General features: G+C 39.3%; 1 protein-coding gene across 20 annotated transcripts in view; it reads left to right on the top strand.

The window, feature by feature from the left end:
* The window catches only part of R3HDM2 (R3H domain containing 2), a 162,553-nt gene that overhangs the window by 94,769 nt on the left and 47,603 nt on the right, over nucleotides 1-20,181 (top strand). Inside the window, exon 1 of one of the 20 annotated variants that reach the window (XM_044227325.1) lies at nucleotides 2,742-2,802. The exons of 18 other annotated variants lie outside the window; for them this stretch is intronic. The gene's annotated coding sequence lies outside the window, so the exon portion shown is untranslated. Of the gene's footprint in view, nucleotides 1-2,741; nucleotides 2,803-3,568; nucleotides 3,594-20,181 lie in introns of those variants that run through there. One more of the 20 variants, XM_044227326.1, reaches the window with a different exon arrangement.

Raw genomic sequence — 20,181 nt, 5'->3', positions numbered from 1 at the left:
GAGGGAGAAGCAGGCTTCCTGCTGAGTAGGGAGTCCAATGCAGGGCTTGATCCCAGGGTCCTGGGATCATGACCTGAGCCAAAGGCAGATGCTTAATGACTGAGCTCCCCAGGTGCCCAGGAAGGTTATTGTTTTAATCATGGATACGGATATTAGGTCAATCTAGGCATTTATCATGCTTAAATGTAATTCCAAGTGACAGATTATCTTTCTACCTCCACAGAAGTCTTTTTGAGTACCTTTTTTTAATTGAAGTATAGTTGACACACAGTGTTATATTAGTTTCAGGTGTACAACATAGTGATTAGACAAATCTACACATTATACTGTGCTGTTGGAGCATTTTAATAATAGCTGTTTTAATAGCTGTCAGATTTCCTATATCTGTGTTATCTCAATGTTGTATCTGGTCATCTCTTTTCCTATGCAAATTGAAATTATCTTGTTTTGTTTTTTTGTTTTTGTATGCCAAGAAATTTTTAGATTATAGTTTAGAAATTATGAATATTATGTTAAAGGGTCTGGGTCTGATTTAAATGTCATGGTGAACATTGACTCTTATTTTAGCAGGCATTTGACCTGGTTAGGTTCAGCTTGCAAGTTCTGGCCAGCCTTTAGTGGATGGTGATTCCAAAGTCATTTGAGTTTTCTGAGCATTTGCAGTGCTATTTAGATTTTTTGGCAGGTACACCACCCAGTAACCCAACTGGGACTTGACAGGTGGTTATTTCATAGTTCAGAGTGGCTTTATTAAGAGATACAAGGAGATACATGCTGAATTACTATATGTGAAGGGTCATTATGAGAACATCTCAAATAGCCCTGAAAAGAATTTACACACATGGGTGCATGCACACATACGTACTAAATCCGAATATGAATCTAGTTGGCTGTTGTACTGTTCTTGCAAAATCTCTGTATGTTAGAAATTTCTCAAAAATTTGGAAGCAAAAAAGAAATAAAGGTCAGAAACATGCCATTCCTCTGCTTAAGAACTCCCACTGGACTCTCATCTCAAGTGAGATTGCCTCTCTAAATGTAAAAGCCAGATTCCTGTCAGTGGTCTCTTTGGCCCTTTAGGATCAGCTTTTTACCCCTCTAGTCACTTCTCATCTCATTCAGAGTAAAAGCCAGACCCTTTCTTTTTTCCTTCTGTATGATCCTTAATGAATCTCTCTCATACTCCTAGAGTTTATCATAATGTTTGGCCCATAGTAAGAAGACAAGCTCACAATGAATATGAATACGAATGAACCTGTCTTTGTGACAGGTTTTATTGTTTTCCTCAGGATGCCTGGACCCCTACCCATGTATTGTTTTGTGCTACTGAAGAACTTGTGCCACTTATAATGTCCATTAGTTCCTATGGCAATGTAAATTATTACTACCTTTCCTTGGGCTTTTAAAAATCAGGACCTGAGGTTACTTTTATGTCTTCTGTCTCCGAGTCATGCAAATTTTTTCTTTTTAAAGACTTTTATATATTTATTTTAGAGAAGGAGAGAGAGTGCTGGTGGGGGGAGGGACAGAGGAAGAGGGACAAGCAGACTCCCCATTGAGCGCAGAACCTGAGCTGGAGAGTGGCTTCACCCCAGGACCCTGAGTTCATGACCCTGAATTCATGACCTGAGCCGAAGACAAGAATCATGCTTAACTGATTTTGCCATCCAGGTGCCCCACAGCCCTGCACATTTTTAAGAACTGGGTGGCTCAGCTCAGGTCATGATCCCAGGGTCCTGGGATTGAGCCCTGCATTGGGCTCTCTGCTCAGCGATGAGCCTGCTTCCCTTCCTCTCTCTGCCTGCCTCTCTGCCTACTTGTGATCTCTGCCTGTCAAATAAATACATAAAATCTTTAAAAAAAAAAAATAACTATTACTCTTCCTCCTGTTGTCTTTTGTGCTCTTTCTTTTTAAAAAATCTATTTATCCTCATCCACATACTTACACTCTTTTCTTGTCCTTTTTCATCAATTTTATCAGTAAGAAGCCTTCATAGTTTCTCAATTCCCCCATTTTGTAGCCAGAGTCTCTTCCCCATCCTTTTGGGACACACATGGAAGGAGGAACAGACAGCTACTAGTATTCTGGGTTGCCCACCTTCTTCCCCCAAGTAAAAAATGATTGCACTAAATATAGCTCACTGGAAAGAAAATTCTGTTTCTAGGTTTGGTCCTAATTTCTGAAGTCTAGCCTAGTAGCATTTAAGCAAGATCATTCTTCTGTCCTCGGTTATTTCACAGGTGAGAAAAAGGCAAAGAAGATTTAAAAGTGAACTTTTAACTCCATACATATCTGCAACTCATTATTCTCTTATTTAATAAGCCCTTATTTTGGCATCTCTGTGTATGCAGCAGAAAGGAACTGCTGCTGTATCTTTAAAAGCTATCCTCAGAGCAGTGTGGGGGCAGGCATGTCACTGAAGTGCTTGAATGAGAACGCAAAGAGGAGTTGGGAGGGGGTGCTCTTGCAGCCTCTGTGTGTGTGTGTGTGTGTGTGTGAGAGAGAGAGAGAGAGAGAGACTGTTGGCAGAGCTCTAGGTGACATCTCTCTGAACAGCTGGGCCGTGGTCTGCTTCAGAGCTGCTTGTCAGAGCAATTAGCCTGCTTGGAGACGCAGCAGCAAGGATCAGTAGCATTTCATTCAAGGGTGAAGGGGGTGGGAGGGGACCGTGGGTGGGGGAAGAGGCACAGGTTTCCCAGAAGGAATTTCTTCCTGCAAAATTCCGGCAGAACAGATTCTTACAATGAGGTCTCCATTAAAAATGTGAGCTTGCTGTTGGTTTAAGTGCAGATCCATCTGGGGTGAGTTTTGGATAATTTTCTTTCTTTATATAAATAGTCCTTGAACTCCATAGACTGGGTAAGGAAGAAGCTAGAAAAATAGATCCCTTTTTTATCTTGGCCAATTTAACTGTGTAATACACAGTAGGAAAATTACAGAGTTATCAAATGTTGTTTTGTGGGCATTTTCATTTGCTGATTTTTACCTTTAAAATGTTTTAAAAATTAGGTTTGCTAGAACTTTTATTGTATTCAGATTCTACCTCTTCCATAGCTATTTCAAGTGATGCTTCATTCAGATTTAGCTTATGAGAATAGTGGTGATTTCTGTTCCTTTGGTGATGCTGTTGACGCACATTGCAGGAAGCAGGGAATCCCCTATAAATATCCTTCACTGTGTCATTCCACAGCTATCCACACCCGGCTGGTGAATATGTCTCTGTGTCCTGTGTCTTTATGTAACTGCCCCCTAGTCTTTAACTGTGATGATAAGAAATATGTCGCCTTTGCTGTGTCTGGGAAGCTTTTTTTAATTATGAACGTCTTAGGAAGAATTTGTTCAGCTTTTTTACTGAAACACACTTTTTGACATATTGAGCTTTATCATAAGAATTTCCTGTGGATTTACTGCTGCTTATTTTGGATTACTTATTTGTTTCTTGTAATTGGCTTTTGTTTGCTGACCTTGGTATCTAAAGAGTGCAGGGATGGGATTCCCTCTGCCTCCAGTGACGTAGTGATTTTGTTTGCAGTCTTTTTTCTTCCGAGAGGGAGGGGACAGAGAGAAGGAAGAAGAAAATCCATCTGAAGCGGTGCGTTCTCCCATCTATGCCTTAATGATAACTGGGTTCCATTGAACAGAGCAGAAGCCAAAGTGGGATGTTGTTAATGATAGCGATGCTATTTTGTTTGTTTCTTTTTAGAATAGGTTGGGGCCAGAGTTGACTGCTGAAGCACAGTGCCTGAATTAACCCTGTATGTCTTGCTGCTTATGAATTTTACCTAATTGCTTTTTTAAATATGGAAAGAGAAGGTGCTCACGAGCAGGTTTCTGGAACCTAGCATCCACGGGTAATTCTAGGTTGAGCTTTGGAATTTGGAATTATTTCTACCTTATTTGCACTGGTCCTGAGCAGGCATTTTGTATGCTGTTTCTCAGACCTCAAAAATAGGTAGTTAGGTGAAATTCCTTGCCACTGTAGACTAAAACTCTCATTTTGAGTGTATGACGCTAGAGCAAAGCTTTAGGAAGAAATTGTTAGATACCCTCTTGGGTGTGAACCTAATTTACCCTTTCCTGGATTAAGTAAGTATATGGGCTTCCAGTTCTTTTTTATGCAACTCCATTTAATACCACTGATCTCTGGAGGGCTGCCTGCAGAGGTCAGTGTGAAAAATTCAGTAGACTAGAGCCTAGGAAAATTTGAGGTTTTTGCCTGTCTGTGGATGTGTTTGGCTAGCATATGTGGAAAAGTACCTTTAAGAACTTGCTGGCTTTTCTGTCCTGACACTCTTTTCTGTTCTGTGCTCTCATTTATTCTAACTTCTGTGTGTGAAGTGAAAAGAATATTATCTGCCAGACTTAGATTCCAGTCCCATTTTTATAGTAGTTCAAATATATCAATATTATCAATTTATTACAGACAAAAATATTTCAAACTAACAAAATTACAATTTTATTTTTTATATTTTATTTATTTATTTGACAGAGAGAGATCACAAGTAGGCAGAGAGGCAGGCAGAGAGAGAGAGGAGAAAGCAAAATTACAATTTTATTTGGAGAGAAGTTGGAGGAGGAAAAGGAAGATAATCCTAGGGTAAACTGAGAGCATTCCAGAAGAATAACTTATTTTGAAACTTGCCAGAGACTGGAGCTATAAGGGTTAAGAGAAATTCCACCACATCCTTATATCTCAGTATTGCAGCAAATATGTGGACAATTTCTTGCTAGCTTTTCAGGAAACCCCTGTGGTGGACAGCCCTTATTAATCGTTGCTGGGAGACTGCTCTGACGTCATTGGGAGCAGTTCCCTGTCTGCAGTGAGGACAGGAATAGCCATAGAGGGGGAAGAAAACTGCTGTGAAATTAAAAGATGACGGTTTTAACTTGGTTTTCATTCCATTTGGGAGTGGGTGGGATCGACCTAAGTCTTTCTTAAATGTTTCAGTCATTAGCAGTGGAAAAATTACTAAGAGGTCTTTTTTATTTCAATTGAAAGTGCCTTCTTTTTTCATCTTTGTTTTCTAACTATCAAGGTTTTGGAAAAGGTCAAGGCAAGAAAAGCTGTTGAAAGGTGTTGGAGAAGTAAGACTTCAGTTTCTTATCCTTCTTAATTTTATTTTATTTTTTTTAAGGGGGAGGAAAAGGACAAGAACTGCTTTTGCAAAAGGTGTTTACCATCACCCTATTTGGGATAATTTAAAATGTGATACATGTTCAAAGAATTTTCTGGCAAAATTGCTAGAGACTATTTCTGTGCTACTATCGCCCTATTTGGGATAATTTAAAATGTGATATATGTTGAAAGAACTTTCTCGCAAAATTGCTTGAGACTGTTTCTGTGCCTGAAACTTTTTAAAAAAGATTTATTTGTTTATTTATTTATTTGAGAAAGAGAGAGAGAGAATGAGCTAGGGGAGGGGCAGAGGCAGAGGGAGAAGCAGACTCCCTGCTGAGTAGGGAGACGGACCCAGGGCTTGATCTCAAGGTCCTGGGATCATGACCTGAGCGGAAGGCAGACACTTAACTGTCTGAGCCACCCACATGCTCCTGTGCCTTAAGTTCTATACCTACTTCTCTCTGGTGTTCTCTTCTAGCCTACCCACTCCGATTGTCTATAGCCTGTTAGGAGCTTTTTTTTTAGTGTAGTGGCTAAATGCTTGGACTCTGGATTTAGACTGCCTGAACTCAAATCCCAGCTATGCCAATTGCTGGTTCTCTGACATTGGGCAAATTACTTAACCTCTCCATTTCTTCATATGTAAAATATATGAAATGAAGGTAACAATGGTATCCACCTCCTAGAGTTGTTTGAGGACTAAAAAAATTAATGCATGTAAAGCCTTTAAGATAGTTCCTGGTCCTCTTAAAGGCTTACTTAGCATTAGCCACTATTGTTAATGTTTAGAAACTAAACAAAGATGGGGTGCCTGGGTGGCTCAGTCAGTTAAGTGTCTGCCTTGGGCTCAGCTCTTGATCCCAGGGGCCTGGGATCCAGTCTTGCATTCGGCTCCCTGCTCAGCAGATGGCAGAGAGCCTGCTTCTCCCTTGGCTGCTCCCCCTGCATGTCCTCTCTTTCTCTCTCTGTCAAATAAATAAATAAATCTTTAAAAAATTAAACAGTAATTTTTGAGGAAGCCAGAAGTCATTTTAAAGCTATGTAGAATATTGAGTTTTTTAAAAGAATATAAGTATAATCTAAATATTTAAGGTTTTTTAAAATTGACACAGTTGATCCTTTTAGAAGTATCTTCTCTGGGCACCTGGGTGGCTTGGTCAGTTAAGCATTTGCTTTCCACTCAGGTCGTGATCCCAGGGTGCTGTGATTGAGACCCGTATTGGGCTCCCTGCTCAGCGAAGAGCCTGCTTCTCCCCCTCCCACTCCCCCTGCGTGTGTTCTCTCTCTCCCTGTTTCTCTCTCTGTCAAACAATAAATAAATAAAAATCTTTTAAAAATAAAAATAAATAAAGAAGTATCTTCTTTAATCTGATGCTTATTACTTGAGACCAAATTGGGGAACACATTAAGTCAGATTAATAGCTCTCTTTTTATTTCCTTGGCCATCATTCATCTTTTGACTTCTGTAGATGATGGTTGTTTGTTTTATGTTTTACTTTGTAGCATTGGTTCTGATATACTTTAAAATCTTAGGACACTTGTCTTTATTGCTACCTCTGAAACTTTGTATCCTCTCCTTTTCTCTCTGAGTTGATGAGGTGGTATTCTTTCTCCACATATTTGTGAGAGTGTGGGATTTATATGAACCATTATATAGAAAGACTCCTTCATTTCACAAGCTTAAAAAACTCTAGGTGCCTGGCTGGCTCAGTTGGTAGAACATGTGACTGTTGAACTTGGGGTTGTGACTTTAAGCCCCATCTTGGGCATCGAACTCACTTCAGAAAAAATCTAGGGTCTTGGGAGACCTTGGTGGCTCAGTTGTTAAGCATTTGCCTTCGGCTCAGGTCATGATTGCAGATTTCTGGGATCAAGCCCTGCATCAGGCTCCCTACTCATTGGGAAGCCTGCTTCTCCCACTCCCATTTCCCCTGCTTGTGTTCCCTCTCTCGCTGTCTCTCTCTCTCTGTCAAATAAATAAGTAAAATCTTAAAAATAACAACAACAACAACAAAATCTAGGATCTTAAATAGACCAAATGTCAAATCACAAATATCGAAATATTCAATATCTCCATGCCCTTTTCTTTTCTTACAGTTTCATATTAAAGACTTAGAGTGTTTTTCTTTTGTGTTTTTTGAGACTTCATTCATCCTTTGGACTGCTGTCTAATATCGAGGTATACTCACAAGAGTTAGTAGATGGTATGTAACATTAATGTCAAAGAGAATATTTCCATGTGTAACTTTATATCCTTTCCTCCCCCCCCCCTTTTTTTTTGAGGAGGGGAGGGACCGAGGGAGAAATAATTTTTTTTTTTTTTTAAGATTTTATTTATGTATTTGACAGACACACACAGCAAGAGAGGGAACACAAGCAGGGGGTGTGGGAGAGAGAGAAGCAGGCTTCCCACTGAACAGGGAGCCTGATGTGGGGCTCTGTCCCAGCCCCCTGAGATCATGACCTGAGCTGAAGGCAGACGCTTAATGACTGAGCCACCCACGTGCCCCAAGACAGAGAATCTTAAGCAGACTCCCCACCCAGCACAGAGCTGACACAGGGCTCCATCTCACAACCCTGTGATCAGAGCTGAAATCAAGTCAGACCCTTAACCAGCTGAGCTACCCAGATGCCCCCTTTCCTCCCTATTAATTTTCTTAGGTCAGTCAGTCTAAAGGAGTACAGCGTATATATCTCTTCTAGTGATATATAAGAAAGGAGCGTTAATATTACTAAAACGGCAGGACATGTGTTGAATAAAAGTAAAAAGTACACTGCCTGGGTGAATATCTAACTTAAAGTCTAGGCACTGTCATGGGATGTGCTTAAGTGGACATTATGTGTTTCTGGGGGAACAGTTGAAAAACACCGTAATTAGGTAGCGTGGCTCTCCTTTTTTCTATTTACTGGGGTGAACTAAGGGAGAAATTTTTTATCTCCAAAACTCTTTTTTTTTTTTTAAAGATATTATTTATTTATTTGACAGAGAGAAATTACAAGTAGGCAGGCAGAGAGAGAGAGGGAACCGGCTCCCTGCTGAGCAGAGAGCCCAATGTGGGACTCGATCCCATGACCCTGAGATCATGACCTGAGCCGAAGGCAGCGGCTTAACCCACTGAGCCACCCAGGCGTCCCATCTCCAGAACTCTTAAATGTTGATGAGAAACATGAATAAAGATCTAATTAGGTTCAAAGATACTCATCACAACATTATTTTGTTGTAAAAATTAACAGCTTCCCTGGGGGCGCTTGGGCCGCTCAGTGAGTTAAAACCTTTGTCTTCAGCCCAGGTCATGATCTCAGGATCCTGGGATCAAGCCCCACATCAGGCTCTCTGCTTGGCGAGGAGCCTGCTTCCCTTCCTCTCTCTCTGCCTTGCCTCTCTGCCTACTTATAATCTCTGTCTGTCAAACAAATAAATAAAATAAATAAAACAATTTTTTTTTCAAAAAAAATCTAACCACTTCCTAACTATACAATAATAAGGAAATAGTTAAAAATTATGGTACATGTGGGGTTCCTGGTTGGCTTAATCAGTAGAACATGCCACTCTTAATCTTGGGGTTGTGAGTTCAAGCCCCACTTTGGGTATAGAGATTACTTAAAAATAATTTTTTTAAAAGATTTTATTTATTTGACAGAGAGAAACACAGTGAGAGAGGGAACACAAGCAGGGGGAGAGGGAATAACAGGCTTCCTGCCGAACAGAGAGCCTGATGTAGGGCTCAATCCCAGTACCATGGGATCATGACCCGAGCTGCAGACACTTAATGACTGAGCTACTCAGGTGCCCCTTAAAAATAAAATCTTTAAAAAAAAATTATGGTACATGTATGTAGTAGACTATTAGACAGCTATTAAAGTGACTAGTAAAAGTAATAATGGAGAAAATGACCACAGGGTTTTTTTTTTTTTTTTAATCACATTTTAGTACTAGAAAAAACATGGTATAAAGATGTTCTGTATAATGTATACTACATAAAAATTATTAGGTATGGAAATACATGCAATGTGGATACAAATTCCATAGAAATATGGAAACAGAATTTAGAAAAATTTATCTGAAAACACTGTGCTGTTAATAGCAGTTATCTCTTAGTTATGGATTATGGCTCATTTTTCTTTTCTTTTGTGTGTATGTGTTTTCTGTAAGTATAAAGAAGCCTATCAAGGACCTTTTCTGGTCTTGTTAACAAGGATGAAGGGGATGCCTAGCTGGCTTATTCAGTTAAGCATCTGCCTTTGGCCCAGTTCATGATCTCAGAGTCGTGGGATCGAGCCTCACATCAGGACCCGTGCTTAGCAGGGAGCCTGCTTCTCCCTCTGCCCACTGCTCTCCCTCCTTGTGCTGTCTCTCTCTCTCTGACAGATAAATAAATAAAATCTTTAAAAACAAAAGAAAAAGAATGAAAAAAATTTTAATCCTGTATTTGAAGGCATATTTTCAGAATATATTAAAGTGAAGATAAATGTGATAACTTCTATAAATTCTTGAGTATGGTGTTTGGAATACAGTAGGCGTATAATAAATGAGAGCTGCTGTGGCTGTAGTTGGTACTTGAGGAAGATGACCTCCTCTGACCAGAGCCCAGGGTGGTTATCCTGAGAAAATAGCCTATTCAAGCAACTTCCTGTGCTTCTTGGGTCAGTAAATATGCTGTGTTTCTATATGTACTGGCCCAGGATCTCAAAAAAAGCCAGTGGGCGGGTGGGGGTGGAGGTTGCTGCGCTGTAGGACCAGAGCAAAATGTTTGGGTTTTCTGCTATGAAGGTATAAAGGAAATTGATGTAGAGAGTGGCCTAGGATTGATTCCCCCTCTCCCCCACAGTGACTTTTTTTTTTTTAAGTTTTGATATTATGATTCCCACTACAAGTTACATTTTACCTCTTTTCTGGGTTGTCTCCTTAACAACCTTCATTCTCCTTAATATCTCCTTAATTCTTGGGAAATTTGAAACAGTGTAACAGGAAGCCTGAATTTCTGGAACTCTGTCTATTGCTTCTCATGTTAGTCTGCTCTTACGGGTCCCTTGGAACTCAGTGCTGACAAAAGAGATGTAGACTTCCATCTACTTTGGACTTATTTGGGACCTGAGATGTGCATGTAAGAAACTGTATTCAGCATATGAAAAACATACTGGAAATAGACATGTGGGTGGCTATTTTTAGTGAGCATTAGTGTCAGATCTTAACATCTGAATGTTCTTCATAAGTTATACTTCTTAATAGTAAGTGACTTGTATAATAAATACATGTTTTAGTAAATAGTCCTAGAAAGAATAATTGTAGTTTCTTACCAAGGCTTTTGTGTCGGAAACGATGTTCTCTTCTACAATGCAGGAAAATGTGAATGTACTTAATGCTACTACTGAACTGTATTCTTAAAAATGAATAAAATGATAATTTTTATATTATGTCTGTTTAGCACAATTAAAACAAAACAGAAATGAGCCAGGTGCAAATGTACAGTTTCCAAGCTAATTTTGACCCTGACCATTCAGATTCTGTCTACTTCTTAGCATTCACTTACCATCATGTACCACAAGGTGGGGACCAAAGTTTCTTGTTGCATCCAAAGATATTATATCAGTTACTGGCGAAAAGCATGCCAGGGAAGCAGGATATCTTGTAATATGTCAGGTGGATTTTAGAATGTCAGTGAGTATCACTGGGGAGAATGATGGGTTGTTTCATTCTAGTTTCCTTGTCTAGTTTGTAATTATCTTGTTTCCTCTTTGCTTCAAGAAGGTCTATAGCTGAGGGAGAAGGAATGGGGACATATGGTATGTGAAGAGCAAATATATTATTTCCTCATTTGGACATGGCAGTTTTTTCCTAAGCATAGTGAGGGTGCTGGGGAGGGGAATGTAGAGAAGACAGACATAGAATTCGTAGGACATATAACTGTGGTTTGCAAGATACGGAGAATAAGAACCTGAGATCTGTGAGTTTTGAGGCTTATTTTAACAGTTCAAAAAAAATTGTGGGAAAAGGTTAGCTGTCTTAAATTAAAGCTTTTAGCTCTCCCTGTATATTGTGGCATGGGAAGCTTCAATACCATAACTTTAGTGGGGAAGGCAGCACTCCCTAATTACTAATCCTCAATTTATCTTGGTGTTGTTTTTTCACAATTCAAGGGTTCCCGAATTTCTCTACGAAATTAAACAGGGTCAAATCTCTGGAGTTTTTGGGATCCCTTGTTATTTGCATAGATTCATTGTCATTGCTGTCCACTCTTTCTCCCCAGTATTCATTTTTAGTATATCAGAGTGGCAGGATTTCTTATTTGTCTGTAGAGACTATTTTTTGACAGTATTTGCAGCAGTTTCTGTGACAAATGCATTATTTAAAAAAAAAAGAAGAAGAAGAAGAAGAAGGAGGAGGAGGAGGAGGAGGAGGACAGAAAAGGCAGAGGGAATCTTGTCTTGTAGCTCTTAGTGATAGAGCCTGTTGCCATGGAGTCCTGGATCAGATTGGCTGACCTGGGGGCCAATGAGCAGTTAGAACATATACATATCATCATTTAACCTTGCAGAATTCATTTACTCAATGATATGCGACAGTAATACCATAACGCTATTTAAAGCTGTGAAATAAAACGTTTTAAGAATGGTATAAGGTGTTTTTCTCTTCTCTTTGAAAATTTGCAGTTTAATATAAACACTGTAATGATACATCATCTTCTTAATGTGATTTGATTGGAAGAAGATATGGTGGGAAACACCTATCACCTGTTTGTGAATCAGGCTGCTGGGGTAGTCAGTTGAGCTTATGCCAAACTCTGGCCTTATAGACCAGAAGAGATTTGTCATTATATCTAGGTGCCTTGCTTATTTTGGTAACTTTAAATCTGAGTCAGAAATTGGCACCTTGTGTCTGACTTGTTTTTCTTGTTTCTCTTCCACTCTAACTCCATTTGTCTGGTGTTAGAAAATAAGCTGGAAGGGCACCTGGGTGGCTCAGTGGGTTAAAGTCTCTGCCTTCGGCTCAGGTCATGATCCCAGGGTCCTGGGATTGAGCCCCATATCGGGCTCTCTGCCCAGCAGGGAGACTGCCTCCTTTCCTCTCTCTCTGCCTGCCTCTCAGCCTACTTGTGAAATAAATAAATAAATAAATAAATAAATAAATAAAATATTTTTTAAAAAGAAGAAGAAAGAAAATAAGCTGGAGGTTTCATCTGTGTTTTCCATTTTTACTTTCTTAGCCTGTTCATATTTATTAGGGTAGGTCTGGGAAATTTCACTCAGCTCAATGTTAGTTCCTTGTCATCGGAGATCGTGGCATGTATTTTCTCCTGTACTTATTGCTTTAGAGATTGAGAATGAGTCATTCATACCAAGAAACCTCCCCCCCCTAGATTTTTGTAAGTGAAATCAAGAGTATTATGTTTCTCTTCTTATATTTTACATCATAGATAGAAATTATGGTGGGTCGTGTTCTCCTTTTTCCAGTGCTCCCATACTTGACTATTTACAGATTTGAAGGACTGAAAGAGACCTCAAGAAGTCCATGAATTTGTTCTCCCCTTTTGAGGTGTTTGCATCTCTATGAGTGAGATGTGAACTTTTCGTTATACCATCACTTTCTGTCTCAGAGGAAGAAAACCATCAGATTTATCTGTTAAGCAAAGAGAAGCAAAAAGTCTGTTTGGAATCTAATTAAATAACTTTTTGTTAGGGGAGGTCTTGGAGTAGGATAGAAGTATTTGGGGTTTTATAATTTTAGTTATTATGACCAGAGGAAGGCTTACTGAGGATAGCATTTCAGTAAAGACTTGAAGAGACAAAGTAAGCATGCTTTTATCTGGAAAATGATTGCTCTGGACAGAAGGAGGGAACAGCAAAAATAATCACTATAAAGTGGGCTTAGAGCATAGCGGGGAGCCAGTGTGACTGGACCTGCAATAGTGGGGGTTGGAGGCGGCATAGTAAGAGATGGGATCAGAGGGCAAACTGGTATGAGATTATTTAAGTTTTGTAGGTCATTTTAAGAACTTCGGCTTTTGCTCTGATTGAGATGGGAGCCATTGGATGGTTTTGAGCAAATGTGTAACATGATCTGAAGATGTTTTTTTACAGTCATTGTGGCTACCATGTTTAGAAAATACTGGAGGGAAGCGAGGTTGGAAGCCGGAAACTAGTTAGTAGCTTATTATATCATTCCACCAAGAAAGATGGCGGCTTGGACTAGGGTGGTAGCAGTGGAAGTGTGGGAAATCATCAGATTTTTGATGTACTTTGAAATTAGAGTGAATGAGTTTTGCCTTCTGATCACTTTGATCTTCAGTTTATTCTTCCATAAAAAAGGAATGATAATGCCTACTTTGTGTCTAGCTCTGTGCACACAACAGAGTGAGTAGTTCTAGAAGTAATTCTAGAAGTGAGGGCTCCTTAAGATCTGAACCATCAAACATTAGGTATTCTTTACACATCTGACCAGCCATCGTGGGTAACAGAGTCTGAAGACCTTGTCACTCTTCAGTGATTGATCTCTTGCCTTGGGCCTGTGCTTACAGCTGTATCAAACATTGGAATTCTTTCTTTTGGAAGAAGCATTTACCTGAATTGACTTTAAAAAAAAAAACAAATAATTCTTAAAATACCAAAGTACTAAGAAAAAGTGGAAGCTAACAGGAAAGGGCAAATAAAATTCTCTTTTCTATTTCTTGTAGTCTTTTACTGTCCACTTATCATTGAAATGGGTAAGAGTCTCACCTATGCAGGATAACATGGCTTCTACACTGATTGGGAAAAGGGTATATACAAGATACCAGTTCTGAATGGAAATGTGTTCATTCATAAGAGAAAAACAGTACCAGTGAGCAGCAAGGGAAAGGGGTCTCTCAGTCATTGTTCTTTCCCTTCTTACTGTGGAATGACATTTTCTGAGCATCTGCTGTGTGCAAGCACATTGCACTTGTTATCTCACATGTTTTTTCAGTGACTCCGTGAGGTGTGTCTGTTGCCTGATCTTACAAATGAGGAGGCCCAGGCTTAGTTACCTGATTGCTAAGTTGTGGAAACCAGACTCTTCTAGCCAAATTCACATCAAATTACAGAGTTCATTAAATTTACCCACTACAACATGCTTGCTGCCTTCCATACTCTGGAGCTTGAATGTTCTTTATTTTGATGGGTGCTACCCCTTACTCACCCTATTACTATGTTCAGTCTTTTCCTTATAGCAGAGGTGGTACTAGAGCACAAGGGTGATGCTCTTATATTCTCCATAAAATGCCAACTTTTGGGGTCTCTGGCTGGGTCAGTTGGTAGAGCATGCGACTCTTAATCTTGGGTTTGTGAGTTCGAGCCCCATGTTAAAAAAAAAAACTTTTTAAAAAAATACCAACTTTTCTTTATTTTAACTTTTTCTCTCCCAAGTACATATAAGCTCCAGAATGTTGCTGCTTGATTTTTGCTTGTAGGAATTGAGGAATTATTACTGGTTTTATCAAAATTACTTTGTGTCTGTGTATATGCACATGCACACACACGTATCTAGTATCTTAGTTAGGAGTGAAGTGTATTTTTCTCACATTCAGGAAATCTAGAGGTAGTCAGTCTAGTCTGGGACTGCTCTAGTCAAGGATCCAGGTTTCTTTTGTCTGTTTCCTCATGATCTGTGGTTTTCAATCTTAGTATCATCTCACAATCCCAGATGGCTGTTTCTACATTTAAGCCAGTAGGAATTAGGGTAAGTAAAGAAGGTCTACCCACTTCCTTTAAGGGTACTTCATAGAGGTTGTATTTACTGCTTGTATTTACTGTATTTATTTCGTAGGGCTGCCATAATAAAATACGACAGACTGGATGGCTTAAGGAACAGAAATTTATTTTCTCAGTTCTGGAGGCTGGAAGTCCAAGATCGAAGTGTTGGCGGATTTGGTTTCTCTAGAAACCTTTCTCCTGGACTTGCAAATGGCTGCCTTCTCACTGTCATCGCACAGTTTTTCCTCTGCCTGTGTATTTCTCTTGTCTCTTTGTGTGTCTGGATTTCCTCTTCTTATAAAGCTATCAGTCAGATTAGATTAGGGCCCCACCCCACTCATTTTAACTTAATCACCTCCTTAAAGATCCCTATCTCAGGATGGCTGGGTGGCTCAGTGGGTTAAAGCCTCTGCCTTCGGCTCAGGTCATGATCCCAGGGTCCTGGGATTGAGCCCCGCATCAGACTCTCTGCTCCGCAGGGAGCCTGCTTCCTTTCCTCTCCCTCTGCCTGCCTCTCTGCCTACTTGTGATCTCTTTCAAATAAATAAATAAAATCTTAAAAAAAAAAAAAAAAGACTCCCATCTCCAAATAATAGTCACATTCTGAGATACAGGAGGTTAGGGATTCAACATACAAGTTTGGAGGGGGACATAGTTTAATTCCTAACACTACTTCTTATGTCTCATGGACTAGAACTTAGTCATGTGCTCGTATTTAGCTACAGTGGAGGTTGGGATATGTGTAGCTTTTTTCCAGGCAGCCATATGCCCAACCTAAAACCAGTGGTTCTGCTAAGGAAGAGGTAATTGGATATCGCAGAATAAATAGTGGGCTCTCCTTTGCAGCAGAGGCTTAAGGAATAGCAATTCTTAAAGGTTTTTAGTTCCTTCATATGAACTTAGATTCTTCTTTCATTTCTCTGGCAATCTTCACGTTTCATTTTATATTTTGAAATATTCTTTTAATACTACATTGTTGGCTTAGGTGTCCTCTCTACCTAACAAGCAGTGACATTGACTTCTAAAGTCATCACAGTAGGGCAAGGTAGACTTATCCACATAGCATTTAAGTTAGTAATAGAAGGCATCCTGAAATGCCATGAACAGTAGGTAAGTTGTGATTTTTTTATTCTCTTTGCCAGAATATCTTCTCTGGATTCAGCTGGGAACACTTTTGCCAGGGCGTGGGAGAATACAGTATGAACTTTCAAGGTCCTGTGCCTCCCTAAGATTCTGTGATATTTTCTACATAGTGGCATTACTATGATAAAACTAAAGAAAATGGAAGCAGCAGAAGGAAAGGCACCCACCCACTAGTGCTCTTTGCTTAAAAGAGGAGGAAATTTGATTTGTTCTGTTTTGCTCACAGAAGTAAAATGGGCATTTTTTGGCCAGAAATGTAAAGAAGCTAATAGAAACTATAATGATGCCCAACATTTTAGTCCATCGATTAAAAGCACCTGTAGTTCTCATTTCAGGACAAGTACAGCCGTAACACATTGAACAAAGAAAGAAGGTACATGTCCAGAACATTTTAGTCTTGTTCCTTTCTTTAGTTTGCCTAAGAAATTGCTCTAGACATCAGCCAACTCCTGTGGCTTTCTTTATACACCAGTAAATCCTTTTGCATTTATAGAGCAGAGTGATTTTCTTAACACTTTCCTGATCTAAAAATTGGTAAAATTGTTGTCATTATTGCTATTTTTATTGGCCGAGTACTAGTGAAACCTGTGACTGTTGACTTTTGAAGTCCTTAAAGGACTTAGTAACTGTCACATAACTGTAGCCTTACATGTTCCATAAGTACTTTACTCTCTAGTCCCCCATATTCTGCTTTCTCTCTTTGAAGAAAAGGGAGTATTGGACCCCTGTCTCTTATTTATAACTCAGTAGGGTCTTTATCATACCTACCCAGGGCGGTTGAGCCAATTACCTCTTCAGGCATGCAGTTATCATACTGTTCTCGGTTTTCGCCCTTTGAGCACTGTAGTGAAAAAAACATGGGATTTTGTAATCAAGAAGACCTGGGTTTGAATTCTACCTCCTTATACATATTGTGTGGCCCTGAACAATTCACTTACTATTTCTTACTGTTACTATTTCATTCAAAAATTGAGATTATTTTTTATACCTTGAGAAGATCGAATAAGATATTCTCTGTAAACTGTAAAAAATTTAAAGTCATGGGGGTGACCCAGATTGAGGAAAAAGATGGGAGAATGTAGAAACCCAATATTTGAACCCCCAAATTTGTCCCCCACCACCACTCTGTAGAGAGACTTCGGTTTTAGGCACCCCTTTCATCCCACACTTCATGCCCCAGAACACTCTTGAATGTCTACCTTGGAACACCTACAACTTTGGCTTTGGGATTAGATTCAGCTAGGTTGGAATCTTGCCCTTGCTCCTCTTATATTAACTTGAGAAAGTTATTTAATTCCTCTGAGCTTTAGTTTCTTCCTTCCCTTTTTTTTTTTTTTTAAGATTTTATTTATTTGTCAGAGGGAGAGAGAGAGAGAACACAAGCAAGGGGAGCAGCAGGCAGAGGGAGAAGCAGGCTTCCCACTGAGCAAGGAGCCCAATGAGGGACTTGATCCCAGGACCCTGGAATCATGACCTGAGCCGAAGGCAGACACTTAACTGACTGAGCCACCCAGGCATCCCTGAGCTTAGTTTCTTCATCTGAAAATACCCTGACAAGAGTTTTGTTTGGATTAAATAAAGTAATGTGTAGGAAAAATAAATCCGAGTCAAAGAAAGCATGTAGACTTTGGAATCAGACAACACCAGTGTTCTCATGTGGTTCTGATATTTAGTAGTGGTATGACCTTGGGCAAGGTGATTAACTTCTCTTGGTGATTATAAGTTGAAGTGCAAAAAGCACCAGGTTCATAACTGTGCTCAGTGAACATTAGTGCTTTTTCCTTTTCTCCCAACTCCAGTCAAAATGTAGGAATAGACTTGCCCTGCATGAGCGCAGACTTGTTTTGTTTTTACCGTGCCATTTTAACTATAAGGATGTTTTGTCCCCGTTGTCTTGACTCCTAAGGGCATTTGTGTGTGTGGTTTGTGTGTGTTTATGTGTGTGTGTATGTTTAAATAACATACAATAAAATGCACAGATCTTAGGCATTCAGTTCATAACTTTTGATAGTTGCATACACCCATGTAACCACATCCCCCAGTAAGACAGATTATTTCCATCACTTGAAGGATCCCTTATACCCATATTTTACCCCCATTCCTAAGCAAGCACTTCTTGATTTAAATTTAGTTTTCTGTGTCCATTAACTTCTTGTAAATGGAATTATGTTTTTTTTTTTTAAAGGAAGTTCTGCTTTCTTTTACCTACCATAAAAGTTTGAGATCCATCCATGTTTTTGTGTATTTCAGTATATTCCCAGCAAAGTCCCCTAGTCTTTCTGATAATGATCAAATCACTGGTCCCTTCCCAAACCAGTCACAAAAAGGAAACAATTACCATAATTGGTGTACCTAATTAAGGTCCACCTCCTCGGGTTCAGAATAGGGTCAGTTTCTCTGATCATGTGTCTTCAGAACAAGGCAAACACCAAAAGTTCTTTCTTTTTTATTGTGGCACAGTGTTCTATGAACATATAGTAATTTGTTTATCTATTCTCTTGAGCCTCTAGATTTTGAACAGTTTAAAATCTATTTTTTCAATTGAGAGTCATTTATTCTTGCTATACAAATTGGCAGAGGACTGGTAAGTTTACAAGAATTTTGCCACAGGGTAGGTCAGAATTTTTGGCCTCTAGCTATTGTCTTCTTGTTTACATTCTGTCTACTTGACCATAGATTAAAAGGGAGAAAATGCCCTTCTGTCTCTGAGTGTCCCCTATATAATATATTCTTTTTGGCCTCATGCCTAGAAAGTTGTTTATGAGTTGATGGAAGGATATATAGTTTCACTGTGCTCCGGAAGGTACTTACCTTGGCAGTCAAAAAATTTATGGGGAATATGCAGTTTTCTCCCTGAAAAAATTGCCAGATCTTGGCTCCCAGTCATCTTGCCTGTATCATCCTATTTCCTCACTCCATCTCCTTGCCCCCCACTTCTGACAGTCCCCTCTGTGCAGCTTTGAGCCACTGAGTGTCCTCAGGAGACATTCTGGCTTAAAGTTATACTGTTTGCCTGGACAAAATGTACAATGTGCAGAGATAGTTTGTAGGGAAGCACGTATCTTGGCTCTCCTGGGATGTTAATGTCTTTGCTTTGTTCTAGTCAGGTTATATATGAAATAGTTCTTTTCTTCTTTTGACTGCCCCAAGCCCTTCATCTCCTCTCTGTACCAAATAAACCATGAAGAGTAGAAATTACTTCTCTGCTTTTAACCCTTTTCTACTAGCTTTATTCTTGCTCCTTAAGACTTTTTAAAAAGTTATTAAATTGTCTTCGTCTTGTCCCTCAGCTGGAACCTTCACTTTTTGCATTGAAAAATTTGCTTCCAGAAATTTTTTGCCATAAGGAAAAGGAGAGACTTCCACATAGGACTGGAAATGGACTTAGTTAAAGTTTATTTTGTAGAACAAAAGAGAGCCTCAGCTCAAGAAATACAATTTTGAGCTCATTGTGTCTTCTGGTGGATCTTGACTCTGAATAGTAACACTCTGACCTCTCATAACTAGCTGTTGTTAACTTGAAGGTAGCTTTTTTTATCCTGAAGCAAAATGGTGAGGAAATAAAACCATGTGATTTAAAGACCTGCCTTAAGAAGCTGGAAGTGTTTAGAGAAAGAAGGAAGATAAAGTTGTCTCCTGTAAGGGGCTGACTTGGAAGGGAGATTAAGCTTGTTCTTTATGACTTGCACAGAGAACTAGACTGAGGCCAGTGGCAGGAAGTAACTGGAAAGGAAGTTTTGCCTCTTTACACTTTCCCCCGAAAAAAGGTTTGTATATGGAAGAGATGTCTTCCTTTCACTAGATGTATACAAACAGGGTCAAGCCAACAATTTTTCAGAGTTATTGATGATTCAGGAACGTGACTGAGAAGGTCCGTGGATATAAAAGGATGAAACTAAATGAGAAAGCTTCTGCATCCCTTTCCAGTTGTGAATTCCATGATTCCGTTGTATCTTTGGTAGACCTTCCGTTTTCTGCCTAGTCTTTGAACATCTGTCCCCTTAATTAGTAGAAGTATTGCATAAAGGTTAATAAAGCAAGTGCTAGAGCCATATTTCCTGGCTTTGAGTCCTGCTCTGCTGTGTACCAGTTGTGTGACCTTAAAGTATTTAATTGCTCTGTACTTCAGCTTACTTACCTATAAAATAGTGATGATAATAAAATACATATCTAATACAATTGATGTAAGATTAAATGAGATACTTAAAAC

Source organism: Neovison vison, chromosome 12 (genome assembly GCF_020171115.1).
Source record: "Neovison vison isolate M4711 chromosome 12, ASM_NN_V1, whole genome shotgun sequence".
NCBI classification, from domain to species: domain Eukaryota; kingdom Metazoa; phylum Chordata; class Mammalia; order Carnivora; family Mustelidae; genus Neogale; species Neogale vison.
Note: the sequence above shows the minus strand (reverse complement) of the source record. Positions and strands in the feature narration are given on the sequence as shown.